The sequence below is a fragment of the Hemicordylus capensis genome, chromosome 4, assembly GCF_027244095.1.
Source record: "Hemicordylus capensis ecotype Gifberg chromosome 4, rHemCap1.1.pri, whole genome shotgun sequence".
In the NCBI taxonomy this organism is placed as follows: domain Eukaryota; kingdom Metazoa; phylum Chordata; class Lepidosauria; order Squamata; family Cordylidae; genus Hemicordylus; species Hemicordylus capensis.
In genome coordinates, this window is record NC_069660.1 from 320,730,418 (window position 1) to 320,745,354 (window position 14,937).

The following is a 14,937-nucleotide window of genomic DNA, read 5'->3' on the forward strand; positions in this document are numbered from 1 at the left end:
GCTGGCTAGGAGCAGCCCTGCAGCCAGACTGGGCTGAGAGAGCCGCCGCCTGCTTGGGAACGGCCAGGATCGGGGCCTGTGGGGCCGGGGTGGCCCTTTGGAGGCTCCAGATTCAGAGGCAGGCGGGCAGTCGCGAGCCATGGCCAACGTGGCTGGGGAAATGGGCCCCAGATCAGTGGGACCCATGTGCTTCCAGTTCTGTCTCGTCTCCGTTGGGAAGACAGCAGCAGTTCGGGGGGGGGGGGGAATGGGACACCCTGTCCGGATGATCTCATGCGCGAACCGCACAGTGATCCTTGCCAGGAGAAGACCGCTCCCTCAGGGCCACACCAGGCATGGCTGCAGCAATGGCACCCCCCCACACACACACACCCACACACTGCTGACCCATCCAAGGAGCTGCCTGCTGCTCTGCCCCAAAGGGCCCCTGCCCCCCCCTCCATGCTGCATCAGAACCCCCAATACAAAGCCAAGGACCAGCACCAGTAGCAGCCCAGGAGGGGCAGCAGCAGGCCAGAGGAGGAGCCCTGCCCCAAAGGCGGCTGCAGCCTCCAGCAATGCCACAGCCAAGCAGCCCCTGCAGTGCTGCACGGCGCTTCCAGGGGGCAGCACAAGCCCAGGAGAGACCCCAGGAGAGTCCCAGGCGCCCAGAGGAGGCGGCCAGCAGACTCCCCACTTGGCATGTCACAGCTAGTCATATTAGGCAGAGGAGGAGGAAGCCCCATTGTTGGGGGGGGGGAGATGTGTGCATTTGCAGAGATTGGTGCATCATTTGTGCGCGCACACACACACACACACACCCAGGCTGGAGGAGATTTGTGCATCTGCACTTGGAAAGATCGTATTAAAAATAACCCCCAGAATCTCAAATTCCTACAACAGGAAAAAAAACCAGCTCTTTCTCGGCAACAGACTTGCAGCATGGTAGCTCTATAACGGAAAGGTAAAATCTGAGAGGCGGCATCGGAAAGGTGAGCAGCCCCTCCCTGTCAGCGCAGGGACTGCAGTGTCACCACACAGGAGCTCCGTAGTGACCCTTTTGTAGGGTTTAAGCCCCAGAACCCAGGATGGGGCTCTGTAGGTGAAGTCTAGAGACAGGCTCTTCTCCCAGCCAAGAGTGCAGCCACGCTTGGAGTGCCTGGGCTCAGCTCTGGTCTCCACACCTGGGCGCTTTCCAGAGGACAGGCTGTTCCGCTGTAAAAGGCTTCGGCTGGGCAGGATCGTTTTGAAAACGTGAATAGCTTGCACAGCCCTCCGACAACGGGGAAATACAGGCATTTATCTGTGACGCACAGGCAACGTTGTAGGACTAAGATGCAAGGATGAAACCCGAAAGAAGGCCTCGGAAATGTGAACGGCACCTGGCTGGCAGCACAAGGACCGCCATGTCGGAACACAGGCCGTAGGAAGCACACTTGGTGGGCAGTTGTGACACTGGGGCAGCGGCTGGTCTGGAAAGCGCCCGGGAGGAGGATCTTGTAGAACTGGGGAAGGTGCAGAGAAGGGCGGCCAAGACGATTCTGTGGCCGGAAGGAGAGCCCCACAACAAGGCCAGACGACAACATTTGGGCCTTTTTAGTTTAGAAAGAAGGTGCAGAGAAGGTAAGGGGGGGGGGACACGCGAGGGGTGTGTAAAATAATGCACAGAGTGGACCAAGTAGACGGAGAGAGGTTCTTCTCCCTCTCTCATCATATCAGAAGCGGGGGCCACCCAGTGGAGCTCAATGCTGGGGGGTCCAGGAGAAACACAGGAAGGAGGTGCTTCTTGACACAAGGTGCAGTTCAACGATGGAATTGGCGGCTGCTGGCTGGGGTGGTGGCCACCAGTCTAGGGGGGCTTAAAAGGGGATGGGGCACATTCAGGGCGGACCGGGCAATGGTAGCTGTGTGTTCCCATCAGCACCGGAGGGGGCCTGGTGGCCCTGAGCAGCAGGTGCTGGAAAACACCCACAGGAGGGGACATGGCCCTCCCCCCCCACTTGTGGGCTTCCTGAGTGCACCTGGTGGGCTGCTTGTGAGGGGCAGGATGCTGGCCTTGATGGGGCGCGGGGGGGGGGCCCTTGCAAATAACAGCAGGCTAGCTGGTGTTCTGTGGCTCCCGTTCAGTTCTAGGGAGCGTGGGGGCCTCCAGGGGCCACCTCCTGGGACATGGGGGCCCGATGGAGGCAGGCAGAGGGAGGGACCAGCCCACCCTGCCTCAGCATTCCCAGGGAAACAGGAGTCCACCCTCTAGGCTTGGCTCCCTCCTGGGAGAGGCCCACCTTGGCGGCGGCTGGTCCTTCCTGAGAGCAGGAGCCTGACTTCCTCACAGTGACCCCCAAGCATCTCCTCCCCCCCCCCCGCAATTATGCCAGCCCCTCACCAGGGTCAAGCTTCAAAGGCGCCCGTAGGCCATTCCTCCACATGCCTCCACCCGCCCCCCGCCAGAGGGGAGCCCCCCTCCTCCTGCCCTGAGTGCCACTTGGAAGGGAGCAGCCCTGTCTGTGGCCTGAGCTGGGGAGGCAGGAGTGGGGGGTGGGGGGCTGCACTCCGCTGCCCCCCCACCAGCCAAGCCATGTGCAGACTGGAGGTTGGCTGGAGGAGGGTCCTTTCCTGCTTGGGCCACTGCGGAGGAGCTTGGTGCTGGGCGATCCGCCGGATTCTGCTGCTGCGTCCTCCTGAGTCAGGGTTACTCCACCCCGGTGCCGGCAGGACGGGCTGGCAGGCTGCTGACCCATCATTTAGACAGAGCCCCACAAGCCCCCCCCCCGCCCTGCCCCAGAGTCCGCTCTGCTCTGTCATCTCCTGAGTCACCCCTCGGAGGTGGCAGCAGCAGCAGACCCCTTTCATCTTGGAACAAAAGAGCATTGATCCTCCGGCCCACAGCAAAGAGCCCTTGTTCTGCTGGGGCCAGAGGGGTGGGGTGGGGGTGGAATGCCGCGGGGGGGGGAGGGAGGGAGGGAGGGGCTGCCACCCGCCACAGACTGCCAGGCTACACCTGTCCACTCAGGAGATTAGCATCCCCCACACACACACCCTCTCCTGAGCTGGGGCGGGGGGGGGCCCTCATCCCTGTCCTGCCAGGAGGGCATGTGTGGGGTCAGGCTCAGCTACCTGCAAAGGCTTCATGGCAAAACCTGCCACATTCGTTACACCAGGTGTTGAGAGCGTCTCAGGTGCTGCTTTATGGCCGTGCTTATGAGTCAAGCACCCCGAGAACTCGGTGGAGGCCAGCTCTGCTTCCCAGGCCGGGGTTGACTCCTCGGAGGGGAGGCGCATGGCCCCTGCTCAAGCCCAGGAAGGTCCCCTGGAAGGCCGGCCCCTGCCCGGAGCATCACGGGTGGCCTCTTCTTCATGGCCCACTTCTGGGAGGTGGCCGCTTGCCTGCTGCATCTGGTGGGCCACTGTGCGAAACGGGAGGCTGGACTAGGTGGGCCTCCTTGAGGGGCCTGATCCAGCAGCAGGGCTCTTCTTCTGTTCAGCACCAGATCCAGGGAAGCAGGCCCAGGAGCCCCCGCCCCCGGCCTGGTTCTGCCTCCTGAGCTGGATCAGGGCCTGCTCCTGTTGGCCTGCTGGGCTTTGCATGTGGAGGGGAGGGAGGGGGCCCTTCTGGGCAGCAGCCGCAAAGAGCCCTTCCCACATCCTGGCCTCGTAGGGAGGCAGGTGCCAGAGGCCCCCTCCCCGCAGGCCAGGCTGGGGCTGCTCCCGGGGCCTCTCTGCACCTGGCTGCAGCTCAGCCGGGAAAGCGCTCCCAGCCCAGGGCTGCTGCCTGCCTTGCATGACCTGTCACCCAACTGGCCCCACAACCACAGCTTGGTTGCCGGCCAGTTGCCAGGGCCTGGGCAGCCTTCTCCACCACGTGGGAGGCAGCGAGGAGGAAGCCCTCAGGCCACCCCAGCCCAGGAGGCCAGAAGTCCACAGTAATTCCTGCACAGCCTCAGGATGAACAACTTGGAGGCTTTCGGCACAGCTAGGCAGTTCCTTTCCCCACCACCCACTGAGGTTGTCCCGCCCCCCCCGCTTGTGTCCCGCCCCCCATGGCTTCCAGGCTCCCCAGCCCTGCAGTCAAGCAGGTCACCAAAGGAAGCAGCAACCGCCAGCGTGTCTATGCAAGAGGGGCTGGGTGGAACCAAGTCCCGGGATGAGCATTTGGGGATGCTTTTGGCGGGGGGAGGGGGGAGCTGACCAACCAGATGCTCTCTGTGTCTGGCTCTTGGGCCCCAGTTGAGCGGGGGCCCCACACGCGTCTCCTTTCTCCTGCCTTTTCTGTAGCTCCTTGGTCAACATGCCAAAGAAAGGTTCACCCCCTTCTGCTGCATTCACACAGGAGGGGAACATACCCCCTGCCCCCGATCTAGGAGAGTCTTTCATCCTGCTCCTCTTAGTGCATCGGAAGCAAACAAACTGCAAACCCCACCACTGCGCGCACACACACACACACACACACACTTGGGGCCCCCTAAGGCAGCTGGCAAGCAAAGGCTCCTTGGGCTCCCCATTCAAACATTGGCTGGACCTCAGAAAGCCAAAAAGGGAAGAATCTCTCTGAAGATGCTGATGAACTATGCAAATGACCTTGACACTCATCCAGGATAAGGGGCCCAGAGCCGGCGGCCTCCGAAACGCCACACTGGGTGGGGGTTCCCATGGAGAGCCGGGGCACCGCCTTGTATCCTGGTGGAGGGGGTGCCACCTCTGCAGCACGGCCAGGATGCGGCCCCCGGGGCCAGGGATCGTGGCCTGGGCCTTTTGCCCTCAGGGTCTGCAGGAGCAGAGCCGCCAGCCAGCCAAGGGCTCTCCTGGCCAGATGTTCTTGGGACGGCCATGGAGGTCGTCACCTGTCCGGTGATGCACCCAGAGAGCCCAGCTGTCTCTTGGGACTTCCAAGCCCAGCAACGGGCCGGCCATTTGCCTTTGCTGGAATCCCGTCTAGCCAAGGCCCTGCAAAGTTCTCTGGGGGACATAGAATTTGGGGGACCAGAGAGGCAGCCCAATCCACGATCCAAACTGCTGCTGGACAGTTCACTGCCATTCACTGCCCCATGGCCAGCCCCAGAGATTGCCAAGGCCAGCTGTTGCCAGGGCCCAGACCCACCTCGTGGCACAAGGCCCAGCAGATAAGAGAGGATGGCCTCTCTCCAGCCTTGTCTGGCCCGGGGTGATGGGGCAGGCACTCTGGGGGATTCTCACACAAACACCCCCCACCCCCTCATGGGCCTGCCTTCACTCCGTAGCCGGTGGAGGGGAGCTGGAGGGCTCAAGGGGCCCCTCAAAACGGGAGGCAGCTCTGCCTCTCCCCCCCCCCACTCCAGCCCTACCTTGAGGTCAGCCCACGCGATCCAGACCGGAAGCAGCAGCATGTGCCCAAGGAGGACCTCCTGTCAGGGCTTCTAGCAGAGCAGGCAGTGAGTGGGTTGCTGCAAGGCAAACCCTTCAGGAAAGGACCTTCTTTCTCGCTGGGTCTTTCTATGCCGTTGGACCTTTCCTGAAGAAGGGGACGGCTTGGCTCCCTTCGGCTGGAGGAGGAGACACCTTCCCTGACCCTTTCCCTGCAAGGGGCCAAGCCCAGCTGCTGCCCGCTGGAGTTCCCCAAGAGGGCATGGAGGGGAGCCTGGGCAGCCCTTGTGTCTCTCCGAGTCCATGTTAGGGGCTCTGGCTGGGTGGGGGGCCAAGGAGAGCGTGCAGAGGAGAGCTGGGAGCGGGAGGAGGACCCTCCAGGAGCCAGGAAGGGGGGAGGCAGGCATTGCTTGCCGTGGGGTGTGGGGTGTGTGTGTGTGCAGTTCCCAATTATGCCCTGCCTGCCACATTATTTGGTGCAGCCTCCAGGAAAAATGGGGCAGGCATGGTTGGGTTTGGAGAGCTGACCCCCAGGCAGGGAGAGGGGGTGCTTCTTCCCAGCCCTTCCTGCAGCAGATGGGGGCACTCCCCTGCCTGCTAAGGAGGAGGAAAGGAGGAGACTGTCGCCAGTAGACATGCTTCCCACCAGCCGGGGGGGGGAAACCACTTTGCAGAGCTGCCCCCCCAGCTAATATTCCAGGGCTGCGGTGGCTGTTCAGCTGCACCCCCCACGGCCAGCCTGCCTTTGCAACTGGATCCAGCAGCAGTCCATGGGGCCTGAGTCACCCTTGCCGGACTCCTGTAATCCAGGAGGAGAGCAGAGGTGGGGAACAAAAGCCCCTTTGAGATGCTCCCCAGGCACAAAAGGCCCCTTTGTTCTGCAGGTGGCACCTTCTTTCCACCTTGGGGGGTGGGGAGGCCGAGGGGGGCAGCAGCGGGGGGGGTGTCTTCCTCTGCCCAGGTGATCAGCAGGGGAGAGGAGGACCCCAGACACCCAGGCAGGCCACAAGCACAGCCCCTCCCTCCCCACTCAGGTGAGCTCCAGAAACAAAGCAGGCCTCCTGGCCCCTGCCTGCCCTCTTCCTCCTCCTCCTCCTCCTCCTCCTCCTCCGCTGCCTTCCCTTTGAGCCCTCTCCTCTTGTCCTTTGGAAACTCAGGCACCCTCAAGAAGCAATCCATCCATCCATCAATCAAAATAATCATAATGGCATGAAGAAAATTACTCCTAGTAGCCCATTTGGAATTAAAAGGACAAGTTGGGAAGTGCCCGTTTTCCTCATCATGTCAGGCTGAGTTCACACAGCCACAAGGATCCTGGCTTTACAAAGATGATCGGGATTCGTGAGCCCAGCAAAGTCAACTGGTGTGAACCCGGAATTTCAGGGCCATCCCGGTGCTCCTGGATCCACACAATCAGCTCCGCTGGACTCACTAATTATTCGGAAGAACTTTTTAACCAGCATTGTGTGATGTCTCTGACAGCCCCCCAGGAATGGTGGCTGTCCTCAGAGCCCCAGCATCCTTGGGGCATCCGCCCCGCGGCTCTGCATTCCTGCGCTGTGCTGCTCCTGCAAAGGGGGTGGCAGGGAAGGGGTCTGGGTAGCTGTTATTTTGTGGGTGAGCAGGCACAGTGGGGGGGGGAGGAGGAGGCAGGCACCCTGTGGCCCCCCTCCTTGGTGCCCGGCCCACCATCACCACCACCCAACTACACTCAACCAGCCTGGAAGCTGCTCAGGTGTCTTGACCCCTCCCATCCCGCCCCTCCCCCTGCAACTGCAGCCCTCCTGCCAGCCTCTGGATTGGCTGGCCGCTCCTTGGGGGCGGGGGGGGGAGGCCCATATAATGGGCGTTTTGTCCCCGCACACCGAGAGAGCCAGCAGGAGGGTGTCCCCAGGTGTCCTGCCTGCCTGTGCCAAGCTCTGATCCTAGCACTGACCGGCTTGCTCGGCCCACACAGCGGCTGCCCGGCGGCACCATGCGGGCACAACACAGGTGGGTACTGCCAGCCTGGCAGAGCTGCCTTGCCAGGGGGCAGAGAAGAGGCAGGTGGGCCAGGTGGATTGGGTCCACTATTGCATTGGCTGAGGGAGACCCCGGCTCAAGGGTCACCCCCCCCTTGCCGTGCTCTCTCTCTGCCTCAGTTTCCCATCTGTAAAATGGGAAAAGGACAGCTCAGGGGCTGGAGGTGGTGGGTGGTCCGTGGGAGGAGGAGGGGGCCGGGCTCAGCTGGGGTGACCCTATTCGGGCTCTCCAAATCCAGGTCCCTAATTTGCATATATTTTGTCAATTGGCTAGAACATCGTTTCTGAGCAGAAGAGTGACGGCACGTTTTGCTCCAGAACGATAATGAAAGCTGAAATTTGGGAGAATCTGGGTGGGCTAAGCAAGCTGGGTGAGAGGCTTAAAATGCGGGAGAAACCCGGAATTTTAGGGGAGGTGGCAACTCCAGGCTCAGCTCCCTGCTGGATGATGCTGGGAGGAAGGGAAGGGCCTGGCTCAGGCCATGCCCCGGGGGGGGGGACACCTTGGCAGTGGCCCTCCAGGCCAGCCCCTTGGCCCCAGGGCCAGCTAGAGGGGCCCCCACCCTGCCTCCTGCCTCTGCCACAGGCCAACAAAGGAAGAGCAGGGTGCTGAGGCAGAGCAAGGCCAAGGAAGCAGGATCGGGGGGGGGGGGGACAAACTAGCAGGGAGTGGTCTACCTGCCAGCCCCAAATATGCCCCGCAGAGCATAGGCACCGACTGGCATCTGCTTCCGCTGCCCCAAAGGGTCCCCCCAGATGTTCCTCTCCACACTTGGCTCTTCCGTGGAGTCAGGCTGGGGACAGAGTTGCCCAGTCCTCAAGGGGTGGGAGATGACCGACAGACAGAGGTGAGTGGGGGTGGGGTGGGGGAGCAGTGGGCTGTTCTCCCCCCCCCCCCGCGGCAGTGCCAGCCCCCCAGGGCCACAGCCACAGGCTCCCTCTCTGGCCGGCCCACAGCTAGCACCCCTCCCCAGGAGAGGCCAGCGCTTCTTGGGGATTGTGGCCCATGCTGTGGATGCAAGTGGGAGGGAGGGTGCCAGCACCAGCCTGTCTCCAGCAGCATCGGGCCCCCGGCAGAGGGCAGAGTGCCTTGAGCAAACACAGGCAGCCCCAGGCGCGGGGGGGGGGGTGAGTTTCAGGCAGACTCCTCTCCCTTCAGAAAAAAAGGAGCCCCCACAAATCAAAGCAGCCCCCTTCCTGCCTCCTAAGCCCTTCACGGCAAGGTCTCCCCATGCTCGGCCGCTCTTCTGCCCGCCAACCCTGTGAGGCAGGCCATTCTTCCTGCCGGGCTCCCCACCCACAGCCTCTTCCTCCTCGCAGGTTCCTCTCGCTGGCGGCCGCTGCGGTGCTGCTCCTGGCCATCGTGGTGGCAGATGGTGAGACCTGATCCGCTCCTGAGCCAGCCCGGGGATGGTCTCGTGGGATGGGCCGGGGGGCCCCCAGAGAGGGAAGGGGGGCTCTGGCCTAATTCAGCGGGGGGGGGCCTTCTACGGAGGGAGGGGGCCAGCGCCAGCCAGGCACCAAGTGGGGGCATGGAACACCCTCCCCTCCAGATGCATTAAGCCCGTCGCCGTCTCTCTTTCTCCCTCTCCCCACAGAGCTCCTGACTTCCCCAGACCCCACTTTGGCAGGGGGCAGCCAGCCACCAGGTGGGGCGAAGGGCCTTTCCTTTGGGCGGGGGTCGGGCTGGTTGGCTGGTGGTGCATCAGCATCTCCCTTAGCTTGCCAGCCAGTGGCCAACCTCACAGGGAGGGGAGGGGAGGGGAGGGGAGGGGGCTTTGCTTTGACCTGGAAAGCTTGCTCAGCCCCTGGGCACTGACTCTGCTCCTCCTTGCTCAGGGACACCCCGAGGCCGAGGAGGGGCAGCAGGAGCTGAGCCCAGCCAGGGGGTGCCCTGGAAGAGTGGGGGGGGGGGAGGGGGCTCAGTCTCCCACCCAGGGTGGGCGTCCTCCTCCTCCAGGGCATGGGCGTCCAGGGTGGGTGGAGGGCCAAGGAGGAAGGGCTCTGTGGGGCTGCATACACCCCACTCCGCCCCCCACCTCTCTCTCTTTCAGAGCCCTTGGCCAGTTCAGAGTCCCTCCTGCCTGGCAGATCTGAGGCCTCAGGAGAAAGTGAGTGAAGTTCTGGGATAACTGGGGGAGGGGGGCTGGGGGGGGGCTACTGGTCGCTCTGCCCCCATAAACAGCACCAAAGTTGTCCTTCACCTGCAGGTCGCCCCAGTCTTTCAGCCACAAACTGTTAGTTGAACTTTCGTATTAATCCGTTAATTTACAAATTAATGTTTGCTAAACAAAGCAGATCTCTTCCCCTGTAGACTGGGGGCTGCCAGCCTCATCCCAAGGGAAGGCGAGCTCTGCATCCAGACAGGGCAGCCGCCGCCTCCTGTGGTGGTGCTGGAGGTTCCCAGCACCCATCCAGGGCAAGGGCCTCTCTTGGCAACAGAGACTAGGGAGACCAGCCGAGACCCAGGAATGCTGCTGCCATGTAGGGCTGGATGGACCAAGGGCCTGACTCAGTGTGGGGGGGGGGAGGAGTACAGCATGGATGCTCTGATGACCAAAGGGTTGGGGGCTAGCAGGAGGAGGGGAGTGGGGCTCAGCCCCTCTGTAGCAGCCACGTTCTGACCCACTCTGTCTTAATGCCCACAGGTGAGATTGCATCCCCCTTGGAGCCGTTGACTACAGGTAGGGTTGCCTTGGGGGAGGGCACCAGTGTGGCCATGTTCTGGCTTTCCAAATCCGGGTGCCTAATTTGTATATGTTATGCAAATGGGCTTGAGCGTAATTTCTGAGCCGGGCGAATCTGGGTGGGCTCAGCAATCTGGCTGAGATGCTTAAAATCCGGGTGAGACCCCAAATGCCAGGGGCCATGGCAACTCTACCCTGCCCTCACCCTGGCCCCTCCACACTGCCCCCCACCTTCAGGAAGGCCTGGCCCTGTTTCCCAACAGTGGGGCTCTCCTCTCTCTGAGCCCCTGTGTGGGGCAGCCTACTGCTGCAGGGAGGCTTCTGCAGCCCCCCCTCCATCCATCCATCCTCCTCCCCCCTCCCTCCTGGCCAGGGCTGCCGGTGGTGAGCTTTGCAGGGGCCGACCGGTCGCACACGGACGAGGTGAACGGGGACGTGCTCCACAGCGATGCCGCCAACCTGGGCTCCTTCAGCCTGGACCCGCTGCCGGGAGACATGCAGAGCGGTAGGCCGGGCTGGGCGGAAGGGCTTGTTCTGCCAGGGGGCAGCTCTGGCCCTGGGGCCCCCAATCCCAGCCAGGGCCACTTGCATTCTCAGGGCCCTCAGCACTCTGGCCTCAACTCCCAGGCCTCTGCTCTGGGACCCTCCAGTCGGTACTTCCCAGACCCCCGGCAAGTGCCTCCTGTGACCCCAGAGCCGCTTGGGGCATCAGAGAGACGGGCTGCTGCCTCTTTCGAGGCCGCCCCCTGCCCATGATCCACCCCCCACACCCACACCCACACACGGCCCCTCCCAGCAACCAGTCTTCTTGCACAGCCCCCCCTCCTGCCGAGGATGGGGGAGAGAACCGTCTCTCTTCTGTTGCAGGCCCAGCCCTGGACGTCCCCGTTCATTCCCACGAGTCCCAAGAGAGTAAGTCCTTCCTGGGTTGGCACTCGCTGGGAGCTGAGGAGCTGGAGAAGGGTTGGGGCAGCAGCCGCCCTCTGCCCCCTAGCACTGATGAGCCCCTGTCTGGGGACAGTCAGTGGGGTCCCCCCACCCCAGGGGGCCTGCCAAGCTCCACGGCAAAGCAAGCAGGACCCCCCCCCGCCTGGTGTGGTGGCCGGGGAGGGAGGGAGGGAGGTGACGCTGCTGCCACCACGCAGGGCTCTGGACCCCATCTGGCCTCCTTCCTTCCTTCCGTCCCAGGCTTGGACCATGAAGTGGATTCCGAGGAGTCCCTCGCCTCCCAAGATAAGTGTGCTGGGAGGGGCCCGTGTGCTGGGAGCCCCTTCGGAGGTCCCCAACTACTGGGGCCACCCCTGCCGGAGGCTGCTGCCTTGTGCCTTGTCTCCACTTTTCAGCCTGGCTCCCTTGGGGGGTCGGCCAAGCTCCCGGGGGGGGGGGACGGGGCACGGGGTTTCAGGACCCCTCCTCCCCCCTCCAGCCTTCTGAGGACTTGCAAGAGCTAGACTCACACGCAGCTAGACTCGCGTTGGGCACCATTTGGTGGTCTTCCCCAGGGTGGGAGTGGGGAGTTGCCCACAGGAATGCTGAAGAAATCGGGGGGGGGGGGCGGCAGCAGCCTGGCTCTCTGGGGCAAACACGCCCCCCCCCCAAGAAGACTGTGTGGTGAGGACAAGCACTGCTGCTTTTTCTAGCTCAGGTCTTCTTTTGTGCGAGAAAAGTGAGGTTTTTAATCGGAATCTCCCCAGGCTGGCTTTGCCAGTCGGCCGGCCAGGCCCCAAGGGCCAGGCCCCCGTGCACGGAGGGCACTTTCCCCTACCTGGAGGCCCCTCCCCCAGCAGCCCACTGCCCCCCCCAGCTCCTGCCTGCTCCAGCTGGGCCTGAGGCGTTCCCCAGGAGCCCAAGGGATTCTTCCCCCCCCTGCCCCGGACTGCTCTGCCATGAGTGAGGGCCCCTCTGCAGCCGAGGGCCCTACTGGCCCCCCTCATGGGGAGGGAGGAGTGGGGGTGGGGCCCGTCAGCCCAGGGCTGTGGCCAGAGAGCCATCACCCCCCTGCCGGCAGCAGGCCCTCCCTTGAGTGGGCCAGTCCTGGGGCTGGGAGATGAGCAGCCCCCCCTCTCTTCTCCACAGGCATGTGAGGAGCTCTGCTGTGCCCCCCACCCCTTGCTGAAGAGCCTGAGATGCCCCAGCGGACGGCGGCAGTGGCGCTCCCTCCTCTGCTCCTGTGCCCCCTGAGCCGGGCCCATACCTGCTTCCTTCTGCAGCCCCATACCTGCTCCGCAGCCAGCCCCCCTTGGCCAGCGCTTTGCCCCTCGCGGTCCTGCTGCAGCCTGTGCTTGTGGGGGGCAGTTGCCTCCCACCGGCTCCCCCCCTCCCCGGCTAGCCCTGTGTGCCTCCCGGCCTCCTGCTCCCTCCGAGGGCCAGTCGCACCCCAGTCGCCGGAGCTGCCCTCGGGAGACTGAGGCAGCTGCTCCCCAGCCGAGAGGCTCCATCGGAGGGACCTCGGGAGCTGCCTGCTGCGGGGTCAGACCGGGGTCCCTGCAGCTCAGGGCCGTCCACACTGTCTGGCAGCAGCTCTGCAGGGTTCCTCCCAGCCCGACCTGTAGATGCTGCCACCAGGGATTGAACCCGGGACCTGCTGCACGGAAGCCGGCCGATGCCCTTCCCCTGAGCTCCGGCCCCTCCCCGAAGGGGAAGACCTCACTGCACTCACATGTCACCTCCCACCCCAATGCCCGACAGGGCAGAGCCTGCTTCGCAAAAGGGGGGGGGGCATGCATGTTGCTCGCTGCCACCAGACCGGCTCTCCTCCAGTCAAGGAGCTGCCCAGCCTGCCCGCCTCCCTGTCCCTGGCTCAGAGGCACAAATGCCTGCCTGCCTGCCTGGGAGCAGGGCGCCGGCCCAAGAACTGCACGCAGGCCAGCTGACTTAGGCAAGGGACTCAGCCTGCACCCTGCAAGGGAAGGGACCCCCCAGAGCTCGCCCCACTCTGAGCCCGCGGGAGGAAAGCGTGGGCCTCCCGTCAGGTTTGACCCTGAGCACAAGGGAAGCCCACGGAGCGTCTCCTGCTGTCGGGCTGCTGCTGCAAGCCACGACCCCCACCCCACCCCCACCCCACCTGCGCATGGGCTTTGCAGAGCTCAGGGAGTGCGGCTGGAGAAATGCCTCCACCGGAGGCCTTGGCAAGTCCCTGCCAGTCAGAAGAGACTGCACCGGGCCAGATGGGCCACCAAGAGCCAGAATCCGCCCTCTCCTGGCAAGTCAGCCAGGGTCCAGAGCACAGCCTGGGGCACACAGTGCAGCCGCCTTGCTGAAGCTAAGCAGGCCTTGGTGTGGCCAGTGCCTGGAGGGGGGAGAGCCACGGGTGGCCTCTTTGGGGAGGCTCAGTGTCCATCGCTCAGTGTCCCTGGCGGCAGCAGCAGCTCCAGGGAAGGCTGGGAGAGACCCTTCTCTGCCTGAAGCCCTGGCGGGGTGACAGTCTAGACAAGGCCGCTTCTTCCGATGTCCCTGGCTAACTCAGCCGTCTGTGGGAGGGCGGCTGGCTGGCTCAGCAGCCTCTTGGGGCTTGGCTCCTGCCTGCCTCAGGGCTGGACCACTACTGGCCCCGGGGCCAACCCCAGCCCCTGCTGCCATTTGGTCCCTGTTGGCCTCCTCAAGGTGAATCCGGGTAAGACGGAATGCTTGGCACACAGACGGCAAGTTCGGACCGACAGCAGGTAGCCCACCACTGAGCATGGCACCGGTCTTTGTGTATGTGCTGGCCCAGCCAGGCTCTTGTGCCCGTCTGCTGCAGCAGCAGTGGGGAAGGTCTGGCCGGCTGCTAGTGGCTCCAAAGCGGCCAAGTTTGGGAAGGCGCTGGCCACGAAGCAAAGGGCAGGCGACTACCAGTCATGAGTGGCATCCAGTCGTGCAGGAAGAATGGATCACCTTCTGCATCTGATGACCCACTCGGTCCCTTTCAACTCCGGATCCTATGAATGGGGTGGCAGGGGGCAGGAGGGTCTACACCGACACCCCCCAGCCCAATTGGGAGTCCTGGATCCCGGCTGGGTTGCAGGGCAGGAGGATGTGGGCCATCCCATGACATTGGCCAGTGCTTGGAGCCAAGGCCCCCTTCCTCGAGGGGCTTGCTGAGGGCATCCTCTGTGTGTGGGGTGGGACACTCCCGGCTCCTTCCAAGGGATTTGGCTGGGAGCCAGCTGGCCGAGGGGGCCTCTGGAAGCTCGCCGAGGGGGGGGGGTGTTCCTGGGGTTTCCAAGCAGCGCCAGCTGGCCGGGGGGGGGGGGGGCCTTCCCTGGAGGCAGGTGGCGCTGGGTGGGGCTGCCTTTTCTGTCGCTGTCTCGCATGCTCTTGCCGCTTGATGTCTGCTCTTGCCTGCAGGCCTGCGCCTGCTGCCTCCTTGTTCAATAAAGACGAGCAAACCGCACAGCTGCCTTGTGTTCTCTCAGCCAGCGGGCACGCGGGGGCCGGCCAGGAAGGGGCTCTGGCCGTGCCCTTTGCCCTGCAGAAGGCAGAGGCCTGGGTGAGGGCAAGGAAGCCGCTTGCAGCCGGTGTGAGGGAGGCCAGGCTCAGCACCACTCCAGCCATACTCCTGTGTGGGCCCTGGACCCGTCTGGACTGCCCAGGACGCTGCAATCGGGCTGAATTCGTGTCCAGCCTGGAGACCAGCAGCCAACGATGGGGCTCACAATTGGGAATCTGGCCTGCGGCACTAGCCGGCCAGCCCCTCTCGGCCCGAAGCCTTCTCCAAGGGCCGCCCCGGCCTCCTTGTGGGGCTCAACACTCCAGACCCGGGAAGTTCAGCCACCGGGCCCTGCCCAGCAGCCAGCCTCTTCTGCTCAGAGGCCCTGAGCAACCTCACCCCCGAAGAGCCCCCCCCCTTCTTTGGACCAATGCAACCCCTCCTGTGGCAGCTGCACCCCACCGCCACTTGCCTGGGGAGAGGGGCTGCGATTCAAGGGAGGTCC